The sequence below is a fragment of the Hypanus sabinus genome, chromosome 16 (genome assembly GCF_030144855.1).
Source record: "Hypanus sabinus isolate sHypSab1 chromosome 16, sHypSab1.hap1, whole genome shotgun sequence".
Taxonomy (NCBI): Eukaryota; Metazoa; Chordata; class Chondrichthyes; order Myliobatiformes; family Dasyatidae; genus Hypanus; species Hypanus sabinus.
This window is the reverse complement of record NC_082721.1, coordinates 66,720,589-66,739,186: the sequence shown is the minus strand read 5'-3', so window position 1 is coordinate 66,739,186 and position 18,598 is coordinate 66,720,589. Positions and strand designations below refer to the sequence as shown.

The window sequence follows — 18,598 nt, the reverse complement described above, 5'->3', positions numbered from 1 at the left end:
TTCCTTGTGTAGCTGGATCCTGGACTTCCTGGCAGATCGCCAGCAGTTGGCAAGAGTGGGTTCCCTCACCTCCACCACCCCTCTGACTCTCAACACAGGAGCCCCTCAGGGCTGTGTTCTGAGTCCCCTCTTTTGCTCCCTGTATACCCATGACTATGTCGCCACCCACAGCTCTAATTTGCAAATTAAATTTGCAGACGACACTATATTGATTGGCCTTATCTCATACAACGATGAGGTGGCCTACAGGGAAAAAGTCATCTCTCTGACACAGTGGTGTCAAGAAAACAACCTCTCCCTCAATGTTGCAAAAACAAAGGAGCTGGTTGTGGATCCGGAGCTGAGAGGGTAAACAGTTTGAAGTCCCTCAGCATCCACATCACCAAGGACCTCACGTGGTCTGTACACACCAGCTGTGGGTGAGAAAGGTGGAACAGCACCTCTTTCACATCAGATGGTTGAGGAAGTTTGGTATGGGCCCCCATTTCCTAAGAACTTTCTACAGGGGCACAATTGAGAGCATCCTGACTGGCTGCATCACTGCCTGGTATGGGAACTGTACCTCCCTTAATCGCAGGACTCTACAGGGTGTGGTGTGGACAGGCCAGCGCATCCGTAGTTGTGAACTTCCCATGATTCAGTACATTTATAAGGACAGGTATGTAAATAGGGCTCATAGGATCATTGGGGACCTGAGTCACCCCAACCACAATCTATTCCAGCTGCTACCATCCGGGAAACAGTACCGCAGCATCAAAGCCAGGACCAACAGGCTCCAGGACAACTTCTTCCACCAGGCCATTGATTAACTCATGCTGATCTGAGTGTACTCTATATTACATTGACTGTTCTATATATTATAAATTATTATAGATTACTATGATTGCACATTGAACATTTAGACAGAGACGTAACATAAAGATTTTTACTCCTCATGTATATGAAGGATGTAAGAAATAAAGTCAATTCAATTCAATTTGGGGGTCTGTATGCAACTCCCATCAGGGTCTTTCTAACCTTGCAGTTCTTTAGCTGTATCGACAATGATTTAACACCTTCCGACCCTATGTGTGTATTGCTTTGAATTTCAGGCATCTGCAGACTGTCTGTGTTTGCCTGTGATATTAGATCTTTGCATTCACAACTAAAATCCCAATGTTAAGGAAAGAAGCTCTCCTTGAAGTTTGCTTTACCAGCTATTAAGATGAATTTGTCAAGAAGAAGAGAGAATACTGTATCTGGTGTTATGGTCTTATGGCAGTGGTCCCCAACCACCGGGCAGCGAGGAAATGACATGATTTGGCGATATGAAACGATATGAGTCAGCTGCACCTTTCCTCATTCCCTGTTACGCCCACTGTTGAACTTGAACACACGTGAGGTCATTACGCACGCGAGGTCATCAGTCGCCTAAATGCAGTGATACCTCGCGTCAGGGATCACTGGTTGGCCTCAGGTAACCGGCCACCTCGCACGGCCAGCGAGAAGTGCAGTTGCTACTGGCCTGGGGCGCGGACAGACGGGCGCGGCCTCTAAACCTGTTTAGCACACCGAATGTTCATGGGGAACCTGGTGGTAAAATATTCGCAGACGACCTAATTCAGGCTCAGGGTTTCGTAAGTAGCAGAGCAGCCACCTTGCTGTGATCTGCTGAAAGTCATCCCTCGAGCCAAACTTCTGTCTGCCAATAAATCCTACCTACCTACAAGGGGGGTGGGGACGGGCCCTGTTGCACTCCTCGCTCGGTCGGTCGCTTTCTCAGGACTGCGACCGCTACGTCCCCGGTACAGGGACCTTCGGCCCTCACCTTGTCTTCTCACTGGTGTGTTGCAATAATTTTATATGTTCATATGAGGAAAATATGCGCTGTGTGTTTAATATCCAAACCTTACTTAAAATGTTATGATGCTATTGACTTATACGTGAATTATAATTAACTTATCACTATATTCCTGTGAGTAAAATATGTGCAGTATTTTTAATATTAAATTCGTTAGATAAACCCTTTTAAAAATGAAATTGAATGTATTAGCCACTTATAAGTGACTTATAGTTGACTTATCACCTATATTCCGGTCGTGATTAACACCTGTGTGCCCCCCCACTCCCCCGTCGGCCAGTCCGCAAGAATATTGTCAATTTTAAACCAGTGCGTGGGGCAAAAAGGGTTTTATGGTATCCCTTGTCTTATGGTATCATAATTGAACAAATATACACCATAATTTTTTCAAAGTTTCTGACGGGAAAAAACTGAAATAGTATTTGGAGCAACACACACACAATGCTGGTGGAACGCAGCAGGCTAGGCAGCATCTATAGGAAGAAGCACTGTCGACGTTTTGGGCTGAGACACTTCGTCAGGACTAACTGAAAGAAAAGATAGTAAGAGATTTGAAAGTAGAGTGCAGGGGGAAGTCCGAAATGATAGGAGAAGACAGGAGGGAGAGGGATGAAGCTAAGAGCAGGAAAGGTGATTGGAAAAAGGGATACAGAGCTGGAGAAGGGAAGGGATCATGGGATGGGAGGCCTAAGGAGAAATAAAGGGGGAGGGGAGTACCAGAAGGAGATGGACAACAGGCAAAAAGTGATGGGCAGAGAGAGGAAAAAAAAGGAGGGGGGAATAAATAAATTGGGGATGGGGTAAGAAGGGGAGGAGGGGCATTAACAGAAGTTAGAGAAATTCGTATTCATGCTATCAGGTTGGAGGCTACCCAGACATAATATAAGGGGTTGTTCCTCCAACCTGAGTGTGGCTTCAGCTTGACAGTAGAGGAGGCCATGGATAGACATATCAGAATGGGAATGGGACGTGGAATTAACATGAGAGATTTACAAATTTCATAACATATGCTGCTGATATTAAACTTGATTCTGATCCCGAATTTGAAAAATCTGCCATCATTTCTCATCTGATTGAATTACTTGATTCAACAGATGGAAATCACCTCTTAGCTTTTGTTCCTAGAGACAGAAAAATCCACAACAGGATTAAACAAGATGAACAGAGGGAAGCTCATTAATCTCCCATGAGTAGAGAGTTCAAAGTCTGGGAGGGGGTGGGATTTAAAGAAAAACTGAATCAATTGGAGATTTGATTTAAATCACCAGGGAAAATGGGGAATGAGATTTGTATATGGGCCACCAGCAGAAACATTGCAGCAACATTGAAATAAATGGCAGGAGGCTTGATTTGTGAGTACTCCCACTTTATACCTGAGAAGAACAGCAAGACGTCTTCTGACTGACCCGTGCTAAGGTCAGGGGAAAACTTCAGAATGTGTCAATAAGTAAAGCACTAAATACCAAAAATATGAGTGTTATCACTCACCTGTGCAGTTTTCCAGCTTTGTGAAGTTACTTTTATTCCGTAAGTTCATATATCCTTCCTGACAGTTACAATGGAAGCTTCCCATTGTGTTGTAACAAACAGTATTGTGACCACACATAGCTACTGTAACACTTTCCCCATAAGAGCATTCATCATCATCTGAATTGAAGAGAAAATGATTCAAGGTTTAATAAAAGCTCAAAAATGTATGAATTAGGAGCAAAAGTCAGCCACCTGTCATGCTGCTTAGCTGATCATGCCTGATCCTACCCCTTCTCACGTAACAACTTCCCAGATCTATCAAGGAACACAGGGTCTAATGAAAGGAGGGAACTAAACAAACTCAGTATTTGTGGAAAATGGTATTTAAATATTAAAAGGATTAACGACTTTTAAATTCCCAGAGCCCAGTAGACTATATTGCAAGTACTTTAGGAAGTGACACTGAAGTTGGTTGATGTATTGATGATCACTTTCCAGCTTTGTTTAGTTCTGGAACAGTTCCAATTAACAAGAGCGAATGTAACCCTAGCATTTACAAAGGTCGCAAGGTAAAACAGGAACTCATAGACCAGTTAGGCTGACATCAATGACAGGGCACTTGAAGAATGACTAAATTGGACAACCTCAATGTAAAACATGAGGATGCATAAGGGAGAAGCAGTGGATGCAGTGTATTTAAATTTCCAGAAAGCTGTTGCTAATATCCCACAAAAATTGTCAACATGGGATGAGGGTAAGGTGCTGATCTAGATAAAAAATATTTGGCCCACAAGAAACAGAAATAAGCATGGTTTCCTCTAGGTCGCAGTCACAGGGTTAAGTACCACAGGGATCATTGTTGGAACCCTAGTTACTTACCATAAATTAATGATTTGAATGAAGGAGTTAATAGTACTTTCTCTAGTTTACAGATAACACAAAGCTGGGTGGGAATATCAGCCTAGAGCGGGGGTCGGCAACCCGCGGCTCCGGAGCCACATGTGGCTCTTTTACGTCTATGCTGCGGCTCCCTGTTGCTTTGGGAAATAATTGGTTGTGGCGACCCTTTTCCTGGCACATCCAAACCGGCTCACAATTAGATAGCCTACGGGGGTTTGCGAGCACAGAGCTTTGGAGCCTCTGCGCCATGGGGGGGGCAGGTTGAGGGAGGCTTAAAAGTGAGGCTGAAGATTTCGAATAAAGTTTTTTCCTTCGACGGCGGTTACCGACTCCGTGTCGTAATTTTAGCGCTGCGTGTAGCACACCGCTACATGGTCAGTATTTAATTAAAATGTATTTTATGTTAGTTTGTTAGTTTTTGAAATGTAAATCTAAATTTGAAGATTATGGTGATCTTGTACAATCTAAATAAGACGTTGTGGCGACCCATTTCCTGACACATCCGAACCGGCTCACAATTAGCCAGCGTTCAGGCTAAGGGAGATAGCCTACGGGGGTTTGTGAGTACGTGTCTTTTGCAGCATCCGCGCCCATGGGGGGCGGGTTGAGGGAGGCTTAAAAGCAAGGCTGTTTAGTTCGAATAAAGCTATCTTTGACTGCAGTTTACTGACTGCGTGTAGCACACCGCTACAACGTGTTTTTATCGCTGGCTGTCCAGAGGGGAGGTGCTGAAACGCTTTGTCGCGTGTCTGGAAGAAGTGAAAACTTTCCTGGGCAGCAAAGGGCTCAACTTTCCTGAGCTGGAACAGCCAGAGTGGCTGGAAAAGCTACACTTCATGGTAGACATGACAGCGCACCTGAACACGCTGAACACAGCTCTTCAACGGGGTAAGGACGTACAGCCCTGCACATGTTGGAGGATGTTTTGGCATTCGAGCGCAAGTTGACGTTGCTTGCCAGAGATTTACAGAAAGGCACATTGTCTCACTTCCCCAATTTGAGAGAGTTCAAACAAGGTCACGACATGATAAATTCGGAGTATTTACATTCTGCAATCATCGCAATGCAAACATCGTTTGGGAAACGCTTCTGTGAGTTCAGAGAGGAAAAAAACACATTATCCTTCCCGGTCACTCCCCTAAGCATCGATCCATCCCTACTGAATACGACTGCATTGTCAGGTGTGAGTCAACCTGACCAAGTATGATAAATATTTTAATTGCCTATTATTTTACGTATATTCATATGTTTTCATTGTTCAGTGAAATAGACCTTTTATTTTTCAGGTTGACAGCTGGCTGACGTTATTTTTGGTTTGCTGCTGGCGGCAAATTTAAGTTTGGCGTTTTTCATAAATACAAGAAGAACTCAAATAGACATTGAGTATTTTACTTAAAAGTAACCTTCAACCCAACCTCTTTTTTTCGGAGTTCAAAATGTTTTTGTTGCATGCAGAAATGTAATTTCGTTTTCTCTGCAGGAGTTCATCAATTTCATAAATGCAACACATTGTAGTTTGTTTATACATAGCATAAAGGCAAAACAAAACGTTGTATGCAGTGTTATTTCATTTTAAATGTCAAACGGGTTTTGCGGCTCCCAGTGTTTTCTTTTCTGTGGGAAACGGGTCCAAGTGGCTCTTTCAGTGGTAAAGGTTGCTGACCCCTGGCCTAGAGGATACAGAAGACTCAAGGTTCATTAACAGGTAGAGAGGTGCCTAGATACTAGGCTGATGCAGTACAACATGAATAATTTGAGGTAATCCATTTTGGGGGCAATATATCAAGAAAGCAGATTATCTGAATGGTGGAAAAGAACAGTTACAACAGGATCTGGATGGCTTCAAGCAGATGCAGCGGGTTATAGGTCAGAAAATGGTTTGTTCAGCTTTGTTACAGGGAATTTGAGTACTAAAAGTAGAAATTTGCAGAACCGTGATGAGCCTGCACCTGGAGTATTGTGTACAGATCTGGTCTCCTTATCTGAGGAAGGATGTTCTAACTATGAAAATATATTCACCAAAGGTCCACTGGACAGTTTCCTAAGATGACAGGGCTGATGCCTGGAGAGTTGTATCAACTAGTGACATACTCACCAGAGTTTAGAAGAATGAGAATGCTAACATGCTGGAAGATAAGGCACAGTATGAATGTTCCTGATGGCTAAGGGGTCATAGTACAAGAATTTATTTATTTAAGACAAGGAGGAAGAGAGATTCCTTCTCTGAGAGAATGCTGAATCTGTGAAATGTCTCACTGCAGAAACAAGTTGAAGCCTAAACATGAAATATATTCCAGGTTAGATTTTTTTTCGGGCTATGGGGATCAAGAGGAGAGGAAGCAGGAATGGGGCACTGAAAGTGAATGATAGGTCATGATGATATTGAATGGCAGAACTGACTTATATTCCTGTTTCTGTGATATTTGTCCCAAAATCACTGTATAAATGTATGTGTTTGGACACCACAGCCTCCCATTCATTTCAGAATCAGGAGATTCTTTAGATGTGAATAGCCCAGGAAAATAAGTTGTTTATTTCTTTTTCTGAGCTTTGGCTGACAGCTGTAGGGAGAATGAATGGTAAAGAGATTCTTTGAGTGAAAATGTTGTACTCTAACTCACCAACACAGCCACTAATACTCTGATAATTGTATCCATTCGGACACGGTGGGAGTACAGCTTGAGTCCTTACGTGACTGAAGTAAATTACTAAAAGAAACCAGAGAAAAACTTGGTAAGAGTCCATTTCATACTTCATTCCACTCCTACAGAACTACAAAGAAGGAAAGGAAACATGGTTAATGCTTTACCAGTTGACTAAATTTAGAGAAAAGCTCTGTGACTCTGCAAAGATGTAGTCAATAAAATTACCTAGAGCTGTTTGATGCCTGATTCCTTGGGAATTAATTGTAATGAGTTCATCAGGTGCGTGGCATGCCAGCATCTTCATGAAGGTTTACCAGCATGTTGCTGGGACTCTAGGGACTGAATTATGGAAAGAGATTGAGCAGGATGGAATTTTATTCTTTGGAGAGTAAGAGAATCAGGGGTCTTTTCACCCTGGTGCAGAAAATCATGAAAATCATAGATAGGATGAATGCATATAAGTTATTTTTCACAGAACTGAGGAATCAAGTTCAGGTGACATAGGGTTGGGGTGTGAGGGGAGATATTTAATAACATAAGGGGCAACTTTCTCACAGAGTCCATGTGTGAAATGAGCTGCCAGAGGAAGTGGTTGAGGCAGGTACTTTAACAACAGTTAAGATGAACTTGGGCAAGAAAGGTTTACAATGATATGGGCTAACCACAGGCCAATTGGTAGCACGTTGACATAAACCAGCTAGGTTGAATAAGATCGCAACCATAATATTCCCGTGAATATTGCATTTAACCTTGAATGGGAAGTATAGCCATATTCATTCAGCAATGGTTTAACCTCTTGCAAATTCTACTAACTAAATGACAAAAACCTCATTTCAAAGAGAGCAATGACTGAACCGATTCACCAAAAGCTTTTCAAGAATATTTAGCTGTAGGTATATATTCCAGCATTGCTAGCAATACCTAAATCCTGAAATATTTACACTGTAAAATTGTTTAGATGTCTGTGGTAATAAGGTTTCTTTGTCTAAGTAAGCAAAGGAGAGGCTTGGAATAACATGCAGTTTCAAGGGTAGAAGTATTCAAGACTACTGAAATAGTCTGAAACAATGACAAATTAATTAAAATAGAGCCAACCTTTGTTTCTTTAATCTACCACTGGATATCTTTTATACTTATACTTTACTTTATTATCACCAAACAATTGATACTAGAGTGTACAATCATCACAGTAATATTTGATTCTGCGCTTCGTGCTCCCTGGAGTACAAATCAAAGTATATATAATAAAAAATTAAATTATAAATCGTAATTAGAAAACAGAAAAGGGAAAGTAAGGTAGTGCAAGTCAGGCCCGGATATTTGGAAGGTACAGCCCAGATCTGGGTCAGGATCCATTCAACAGTCTTATCACAGTTAGAAAGAAGTTGTTCCCAAATCTGGCCGTACGAATCTTCAAGCTCCTGAACCTTCTCCCGGAGGGAAGAGGGCAAAGAGTGTGTTGGCTGGGTGGATCGTGTCCTTGATTATCCTGGCAACACTGCTCCGACAGCGTGTGGTGTGAAGTGAGTCCAAGGATGGAAGATTGGTTTGTGTGATGTGCTGGGCTATGTTCACGATCTTCTGCAGCTTCTTCCGGTCTTGGACAGGACAACTTCCATACCAGGTTGTGATGTACCCTAGAAGAATGCTTTCTACAGTGTATCTATAAAAATTAGTGAGGGTTTTAGGGGGCAGGCCAAATTTCTTCATCTTTCTCAGGTGGGCCTTCTTGGCAGTGGACTCTGCTTGGTTCGACCAAGTCAGGTCATTTGTGATATTCACCCCAAGGAACTTAAAGCTTTTGACCTGTTCCACCTGTGCACCACCGAAGTAGATGGGGTTGTGCGGTCCGCTACTCCTTCTGAAGTCAACAACCAATTCCTTCGTCTTGCTGATGTTAAGGGATAGGTTATTGTCTTTGCACCATGCCACCAAGTTCTTAATTTCCTCTCTGTACTCCGATTCATCATTACCCAAGATACAGCCTACAACTGTGGTATCATCAACAAACTTCTATATTGAGTTTGATGGAAACTTGGCTACACAATCATGGGTGTACAGTGAGTACAGCAGGGGGCTGAGTACACAGCCTTGTGGGGCACCGGTGCTCAGAGTGATTGTAGAGGAGAGCTTGCCCCTATTTTTACAGCCTGGGTCCTGTCTGTGAGGAAGTTGAAGATCCAGCAGCAGATCTGAGTGCTAATACCCAGGTTCTGGAGCTTAGGAATCAGTTTTTTTGGAATGATGGTATTAAAGGCAGAGCTGTAGTCAATGGAAAGGAGCCTTACATATCTGTCTTTATTCTCCAGATGTTCAAAGGAGGAATGTAGTGCCAGAGAGATGGCATCTGCTGCTGACCTGTTGCTCCGGTAGGTGAATTGCCAGGCATCGAGGTTGACTGATAGGCTATGGTTGATGTGTGCCATAACCAATCGCTCGAAGCACTTCATAGCAATTGATGTCAGAGCCGCAGGTCGATAGTCATTCAGGTATGCCATCTAGCTTTTCTTCTGCACCGGGATTATTGTTGCCTTCTTAAAACACGAGGGGATCTTAGACTGAAGCAGGGAGCAGTTGAAGATGTCAGCAAACAGTCCAGCTGGCTAACTTGCTCAGGCCCAGAGAACCCGTCCCGGGATGCCATCTGGGCCCGTCACCTTCCTTGGATTTATCTTCAGGAAAGCTCTTCTAACATCTTCCTCGGTGATGATGAATCTCAATGCCATCAGGTCCGATTCATCCGGAGGGGGCGGGACACTCCTCTTCTGTTCGAATCTTGCGTAGAATACGTTAAGTTCATCAGGAAGAGAAGCGCTACAGTTATTGATATTCCCAGCCTTTTCTTTGCACCCAGTGATCTCATTTAGACCCTACCATAGTCTACTGGCATCCCTTTGGTTAGCCTGGTCTTCCAACTTGGCTCGATATTGCCTCTTGGTGCCCTTAATGGCTTTCCGGAGTTCACGCCTGGATTCCGTGTAGCGACTGGTATCCCTGGACCTAAAAGCTTTAGCTTTAGCTTTCAAAAGGGACTGGACCTCATAATTCATCCAAGGTTTCTGGTTAGGGAATACCCGGATCGTCTTGTGACACACACAGTCCTCTGTGTATTTCCAGATAAAATCCGTGACAGCTGAGGCATACTCATCGAAGTTAGCTGCCGAGTCCTTGAATACTAACCAGTCCACTGACTCAAAGCAGAGGACCTCATCCGTTTCCTCTGTCCAACGCAACACCACTTTTGACACCGTGACCTCCCGCTTCAGTTTCTGTTTGTAAGCCGGAAGGAGGACTACGGCCTGATAACCCAATTTTCCGAAGTGAGGTCGTGGGATGGACCGGTAGGCATCCTTGACTGCTGTGTAGCAATGGTCAAGTATATTTGGGCCTCTAGTGGAGCAGGAGACATGTTGGTATAACTTTGGCAGTGCTTTTCTGAGGTTGGCCTGGTTAAAGTCCCCGGATGTAATGAGCAAAGCCTCCGGATACCTGGTCTCAAGTTCACTGATGTTGGCACACAGTGTATTCACAGCACACTCCACGTCCGCCTGGGGGGGAATGTAGACCGCTGTCAGTATGACCACGGTGAGTTCCTGTGGCAGATAATAGGAACGACACTTCACCGACAGATGTTCCAGGTCCGGACTGCAGGAGCTTGTCAGTGCTGCTGTGTCCGAGCACCACACAGTGTTGATTAGTAGGCAGACACCACGTCCCTTCGTCTTGCCTGAAGACACCGTGCGATCCATCCGATGGATCGAAAATCCCTCCGGTCGGATGGCACAGTCAGGGGTGGCAGGGGAGAGCCAGGTCTCTGTGAAACAGAATACACAGCAGTTCTGCATCTCCCTGTAGTAGGTGAGTCTCTCTTTAAGATCATCCACCTTGTTCTCTGTTGCTTGCACGTTAGCTAGTAGGATGGTGGGCAGAGGGACCTTAAAGCCCCTCCGCTTCAATCTGACCAGCAGCTCAGCTCTTTTCCCACGCTTCCTCAGTAAATAGTGCATCTTTCCAAGTTTCCATCGATGCAGTGTGTTGTTGGCAGCTCTTTGAGGTTGCTGGACGCGTCCCACAGGGATTAATCGGCGGGTTACGTCGTCCGGCACTCCAAGTCGGGCCAAGTGACAGGGGAGGCTCCGCTGCCACTTCCAACTGCCGGGGGCCCGGACTGTCGATCGAGTTGGGCCCCGAAGCCGACACTTAATCCCAGAGGGCCAGGCTGCCTGCTGAAACAAGTCCGTGAACAGTGTCACGGTTGCGGAGGCTTCCGCTCCAGCCGAGACCCAGGCTCGATTTCCGAGGTTGGCGGCAGAGATCTCACTCCCGGCAGCTGTGGATGGCCACCAATGGACCAGGCCTCGCTGATCGGGTCCAGATGCGGTCCGGAGTTGAAGAAGCAATTCTGGCGCGTCGATGATCTCCATCTGGGTCAGTAGCTTCGCCAGGGTGTTGTTGATCTTGCTAGATGTAGCAAATTGGAGGTTTAGAAGGGTTTCTCGGGTATAGAGGGCAGTTTGCTCAGGAGAGCACGCGCAGAGTCACCAGATACCGGCGCCATCTTAAACAAAGTGCCTGTTGAGTTTGTAAGGTGGATGTTGTACACAAAAAAACTTATCCAAACAGCAGATTAATGTGCACAGAACATAGACAGTTTGGCACAGGTCCTTAGGCCCAGAGTTGGGCCAAACCAATTAAAATAGTAACCAATAGCCAACCAAACTAATCTCTTCTACTTGCACAATGTCCATATCATTCCATTTTCTTCACATTCATGTTCCAATTTAAATTTCTCTTAAAAGACTTTAACATATCTGCCTCTACCATTACCCCACGCAGTGCATTCCCAACACGCACTGCTCTCTGTGTAAAAAACTAGCCCTTACATCTCCTTTGAAATTACTCCCTTTCACCTTAAGTGCATGCCCTCTGATCTTAGACATTTCAACCCTGACAAAACGATATCATCTGTCAACTCTATGCCTCCTGTAATCTTATAGACATCTATGTGATCACCCCACAGCCTCTGCACCCTCTCTAAAGCCTTGAAATCCTTCCTATAATGGAGTGACCAGAACTCTATGCAATACTCTAGATGTGGCCTAACTAGAGTTTTATGAAGAGCTTTATATACACTGAGAAATGGACAGTCAGCATTTCAGTTTGTGACCCTTCATCTGAGTCCAGATTGAAAGCTTTCAAACTAAAATGATGATTGCCCATTTTCTCCACAGATGCTGCATGACCCAGTAAATTCCTCCAGTGTTTTCTATGTTGCTCCATATTCCTGCATCTGTAGCCCCTGTGTCTCCATGTAGAGTGCTGGATAAAACACTGAAAGAATGATCTTGAGTATGGACAAAAAAATCACATCATAATAAGTGGAGTTGAAAAAACATGAATTCTAGAAAAGGTGGTCCTGAGGCTACTTAACCATAATGGTTAAGACTTACTTAGCCATTTCACTGACATTCTTCAGAAAAGGAAATTTGTCCCTCTTACCTGTGTTGGTCCCTTGTGACCCCAAATCTTTTGTTATGTGGACAATCTTAGATGCCTCCTAAATTCAGGGGCAAATCATCATGAAAAATAGACATTGACTACACAGTGACATCCAATTGATTTGTAGGTAGTAGAAAAATAGACATTCAAGGTGAGGTAGTAATTTAGATTAGACATTGGCTTTGTGGGAGAAGCCAGAGAGTACGAGTACATACAGTAATTTCCTCGGTGCTGCAGGGACTGGTGCGGGCTCCAATGTTTGTTTCTCATCTATGCTTGTTTATCATCAATGATCTGGATGATAAGGTGGTTAACTGGATTAGCAAGTTTGTGGACAACACCAAGACTGAGGATGTCATGGAGATTGAGGAAGATTATCAGAGCTTGTAGTGAGATCTGGATCAGCTGGCAAAATAGGCTGAAAAATGGCAGGTGGAATTTACTTCAGACAAGTGTGAAGTGTTGCACTTCAGCTATGTCGAATAGTCTATGTTCAAAGCCTTCCACAGTCGTGCCCCCTAACACTTCCCCCTCTATATTGACATTTGCATTGGCACTGTTTTGTGCACCTAGGCTGTGCTCGCCAATTTCATCAATTTTGCCTCTAACTTCCATCCTGCCCTTCAATTCACTTGGGCCATCTCTGACACTTCCCTCCCCTTTCTTGATCTCTCTGCCTCCATCTCTGGAATCAAAATACGAACTGACGTCTTTTATAAACTTACTGACTCCCATGGTTGTCTTGACTAATTTTTCTCACACCGTTTCCTGTACAAATACTATTCCTGTCTCAGTTCCTTCGCTTCTGCCTCATCTGTTCCCAGGATGCGGCTTTGCATTCCAGGACATCTGAGATGTCCTCCTTCTTTAAAAAAATGGGGTTTCACTCCCTTTGCTATTGATACTGCCCTCACTTGTATCTTCTTCATTTTCCATACATCTGTGTTCATTACATCTTTCTAGTGTTGTAAAGGTGAAAGAGACCCCCCCTTGTTCTTACCTACTGCTCCATCAGCCTCCACATCCAACACATTATCTTTTGCAACTTCCACATCTCCAAAGGGCCCCCACCACTAAATATATCCATACCTCCCCCACTTCACTTTCCACAGGGATTGCTCACTCCACGATTCTCTTGACCATTCATTCCTCCACACTAATCTCTTTCCAGGCACTTAACTGTGTAAACGGCCTAAGTGCAACATTGCCTGTACACCGCTTCCCTCACCTCCATTTAGGACCCCAAACAGACCATCCAGGTGAGGTAACAGTTCATCCTTGAATCTACTGGGGTTGTCTATGGTGTCCAGTGCTTCCTTTATGTTGGTGAGACCCTTTGTAAATTGGAGGGCCTCTTTGTCAAATACCTCTGCACCAGACACCAGAAGCAGGACTTCCCAGTGGTCAAGCATTTTCATTCTGATTCCCCTTCCCTTTCTGACATGTCAATCTATCTTGTGCCAAGATGAGGCCACCCTCAGGGTGGATGAGCAACCTTATATCTGCCTGGGCTCCCTCCAACTTGATGGTATGAATATAGATTTCTCCTTCTGGTGAACAAAAATTCTCCACCCCCCCACACCTTCTATTCCCCACTCTGACTGTTTGCTTCTTCTCACCTGCCTATTACTTACCCCCTGTATTCCCTCTCGCTTCCCCTTCTCCTAAAGTCCTCTCACCACCCCTATCTCTTCTCCAGCCTTTGACCTTTCCCACCAGCTGGCTTCACCTATCACATTCTAGCAATTCTCTTTCCCCTCCCCCACCTAATTCAAGCGTCTCACCCCTTCCCTCTCAGTCCTGCAGAGGGGTCTTGGCCCAAAATGTCAACTTTTCCATAAAAGCTGTCTAAGCTACCGAGTTCCTTACAAACAAGAGAAAATCTGCAGATGCTGGTAATCCAAACAACGAACACAAAATGCTGGAGGAGCTCAGAAGGCCAGGCAGCATAGTTGACCTCCCTCCCACCCTGTTACTTGTATTACAAACCCATGGACTCTCACAGCTACCTGGAGTATACCTTCTCCCATTCCTTTGCTGAATTCCTCCATCTCTGCCGCATCTGACCTCAAGATGAAGCTTTTCATTCCAGAATGAAAGAGATGTCCTCCTTCTTCAAAGAAAAAGGCTTCCATTTCTCCACGATCAATACCACCTTCAGCCGCCATCTCCTCCATTTCACAAACGCCTGCTCTCACCCCATCCTCCTGCCAACCTACCAAAAGGTGTCCTTTTGTCCTCACCGACAACCCCACGAGCCTCCATGTCTAGCAGATAATTCTCTGCAATTTCCGCCATCTCTAACGGGATCACACCACCAAACCCATCTTTCCCTCCGGCCCGCTTTCTATTTTCCATAGGGATCACTCCTTACATGACTCTCTTGTCCATTTGTCTGTCCCCACTGATCTCCCTTCTGTCACTTATCCTGGCAAGTGAAACAAGTGCTACACCTGCCCCTACACTTGCTCACTCATTGCCATTCAGGGCCCTAAACAGTCCTTCCAGGTCAGACAACACTTCACCTGTGAGTTTCTTTGGGGTCATTTACTGTGTTTGGTGCTCCTGGTGCTCCTGTATGTTTGGTGCTCCGGTATATCATTGAGACCCAATGTAAATTGGGAGACGTTTCGCGAACATCTACACTCCGTCCACCAGACAAAGTGGGATCTCAGAGTGGCCACCCATTGTAATTCCACTCCCCATTCCCATTCTACTATGTCTATCCATGGCTTCCTCCTTTGTCATGATGAGGCCACACTTAGGTTGGAGGAACAACACTTCATATTCCGTAGCCTCCAACCTGTGGTATGAACATCGATTTCTGAACTTCAGGTTTTGCCTCCCCTCTCCTTTTTCACTATTCCCATCCCTTTTTCCTTTCTTACCTTATCTCCTTGCCCGCCCATCACCTCCCTCTGGTGCTCCTCCCCCTTTTCTTTCTTCCATGGCCTTCTGTCCTCTTTTATCAGATTCCCTCTTCTCCCAAGGGGGAATCTGATTCTCCCTGTATTTCTTTCACCAATCAACTCCCCAGCTCTTTATTTCATCCCTTCTCCTCAGCTTTTTCTCTCCAGTCCTGCCGAAGGGTTTTGGCCCGAAATGTCGACTGTACTCTTTTCCATAGATGTTGCCTGGCCTGCTGAGTTCCTCCAGCATATTGGCTGTGTTGCTGACTTCCTCCAACATTTTGTGTGTGCTGCTTGTTCCACTGAGGTTCAGTGGGACTACAACGAGAGGTCATGGGTTAAGGGTGAAAGTTGAAAAGGTTAAGGGGAACATGAGTGGAAACTTCTTTATGCAGAGGGTGGTGAGAGTGTGGAATGATCTGCTGGTGCAAGTGGTACGTACGAGCACAAATTCAAAGTTTAAGTGAGGTTTGGATGGTATGGGGATGTGGGGTGTATGGAGGGCTAAGTATTGCTAACAGTTTTTGGCCCCATATTTCAGAAAGGTTATCATTGGATGGAGTCCAGATGAAGTTTATGAAGATGATTCCAGGGATGAAGAGGTTAATGTATGAGGAATGTTTGGTAGCTTTAGGCCTGTACTCACTGAAATTTTGAAGAATTAGGTGGGAACCTCATTGAAACTGACTGAATGTTGAAAGGTCTAGATTGAGTGGATATGGAGAAGATTTTTCCTACGGTGTGGTATCGAGAACTAGAGGGCACAGCCTCAAAATTGAGGGGTGACCCTTTAGAACTGAGGTAAGGAGAATTTTTTTTTTAGCCAGTGAGTAGTAAATCTGTGGAATGCTCTGCCACAGAATGTGGTGGAGGCCAAGTCTGTGCCTATATTTAAGGTAGAAGTTGATCATTTCCTGATTGGTTAGAGCATCAAAGGATTTGACAAGAAGGCAGTTATTTGGGGATGAGAGGGAACTGGGATCAGCCATGATGGAATGGCTAAATGGCCTAATTCTGCTTCTATATCTTATGGTCTGGGTGCAGATCAATTGTGTGCAGGCAGCTTAAATAGTTCGGCACAGACTATTTGATCAGGAGGGCCTGTTTCTGTAATATAATTTTCTCTGCCTATGAGTCTAAAGGCTGCACAATTCATCACTGTTTGCTGATTCCCAGAGAGGGAAAAAGCAAAGAATGTTAAACATAGAAGAGTACAGAACACGAACAGGCCATTTAGAAACATAGAAAATCCATAGCACAATACAGGCCCTTTGGCCCACAAAGTTGTGCCAAACATGTCCTTACCTGAGAAATTATCTAGGGTTATCTATAGCCCTCTATTTTTCTGAGCTCCATATACTTGTCCAGGAGTCTCTTAAAAGACCCTATTGTATCTGCCTCCTCCACAATTTCCGGCAGCCCATTTCACGCACTCACCATTCTCTGTGTTAAAAACTTACCCCTGACATCTCCTCTGTAACTTCTTCCAAGCACCTTAAAACTGTGCCCTCTCATGCTAGCCATTTCAGTCCAGGGAAAAAGCCTCTGACTATCCACACAATCAATGCCTCTCAATATCTTATACACCTCTATCAGGTGAACTGACATTCTCTATCGTTCCAACGGGAAATGGCTGAGTTCACTCAACCTATTCTCATAAGGCATGCTCCCCAATTCAGGCAACACCTTTGAAAATCTCCTCTGCACCCTTTCTATGGTTTCCACAATGTCTCGACAATTTGGCTCACAATGTTGCTAAAAAGCAAATCAAAGCACCCAAATACTAATCCTTCCTACCTACTCCATGACCATATCCCTCTTTCTTACAGCTACCTGCCTACCTAAATGTATTTGCCTCTACCACTATACCAGACAGTGCATTATGGACATCCGACTCTCTGAGTAAAACATTTACCCCTCATATTCAGATTGAACCTACCCTCTCTCACCTTCAATACATGCCCTCTGGTATCAGACATTTCAACCCTGGGTAACAGATACTCTGTGTCCACTCTATCTATGCCTCCCATACGCTTGTTAACATTCAGATCTCCCCTCAGCCTTCTAAATTCTAGTGAGTACAGACCCAGAGCTATCACACGGTTCTCATATGATAACCATTTTGTTCCTGGAATCATCCTTGTGAACCGCCTCTGGACCCTCCCTAATGTCAGCACATCTATTCTTTGACGAGAAGCTCAAAACTGTTCACAATACTCAAGGTGAGGCCTCACCAGTGCCTTATAAAACATCAGCATTACATCCCTATTCATGTATTCAAGACCTTGTGAAATGCATGTTAACATTGCATTTGCCTACCTCACCACCAACTCATCCTGCAAGTTAACCTTTAGGGTGTTCTGCATAAGGACTTCCAAGTCTCTTTGCAACTCAGAATTTTGGACTTTCTCCCAGTTCAGAAAATAGCATGCACAGTTATTTCTACTACCAAAGTGTATGACCATGCATTTTCCAACATTGTATTTCATTTGCCACTTTCTTGCCCATTCTCCTAATCTGTCTAAATCCTTCTGCAGCCTACCTGTTCCCTCAACGCTACTTGCCGCTCCACCTTAGGGGCCCAACACTTCTTCGTCTTTGACCTCCAGACATACTAATGCATTTATACATGCAGCTCTGATCTCCAGGTCCTTCATATACTTTTCCTTGGTAAATAAGCAAAGTACCCAATAAGTGCCTTGCTTACGTTCCCTTCATCCAATCAAAAGAACTTTTGGAGACAATCCTAACTGGACTAAAGAAACTGGTGGTTACCTCTGTTTAATGTACAATAGTCTATGAGTAATAAACAGTGAGGTTGGTAGAATTTGATAAGGTACCTTAGACCACAGGACCGTAAAATATCGGAGCAGAATTAGGCTATTTAGACATTGAGTCTGCTCAGCCATTCCATCATGGATAATCCTGGATCCCATTCAACCCCATACACCTCCCTTCTTGCCATATCCTTTAATGCCCTGACCAATCAGGAAATGACTGACTTCCATCTTAAATACATCCATGGTCTTGGCCTCCACCGCAGACTGTGTCAGGGCATTCCACAGATTTACTACTCTCTGGCTAATAAAATTCTTCCAGACAGAGACAACATTAAGAATACTCAAGGTGAGTTAGGGAAAAACAGATCTACTTTCTCGAGAAAGAGAGAATATTGGACTTAGAACAGTACCACACAGTATAGGCCGAATCTTTTAGGTCTCCAAGACATATAGCTCTCCATAATTTTTATTTATGTACCTATCTAAGAATTTCTTTGATATCCCTAATATATCTGCCTCCACCACTACCATAGGCAGTTAAGTGCTCTCAAAACC

The 18,598-nt window shown here is 44.3% G+C and overlaps 1 long non-coding RNA gene across 1 annotated transcript in view; it reads right to left on the bottom strand.

Moving 5' to 3' along the window:
* Nucleotides 1-4,089: 4,089 nt before the first annotated feature.
* The window catches only part of LOC132405853 (uncharacterized), a 32,612-nt gene continuing 18,103 nt past the window's right edge, over nt 4,090-18,598 (bottom strand). The window contains exons 3-4 of the long non-coding RNA XR_009515980.1: nt 6,832-6,918; nt 4,090-5,880 (exon numbers count right to left, since the gene is read on the bottom strand). This is a non-coding gene — a long non-coding RNA (uncharacterized LOC132405853). The remainder of the gene's footprint in view (nt 5,881-6,831; nt 6,919-18,598) is intronic.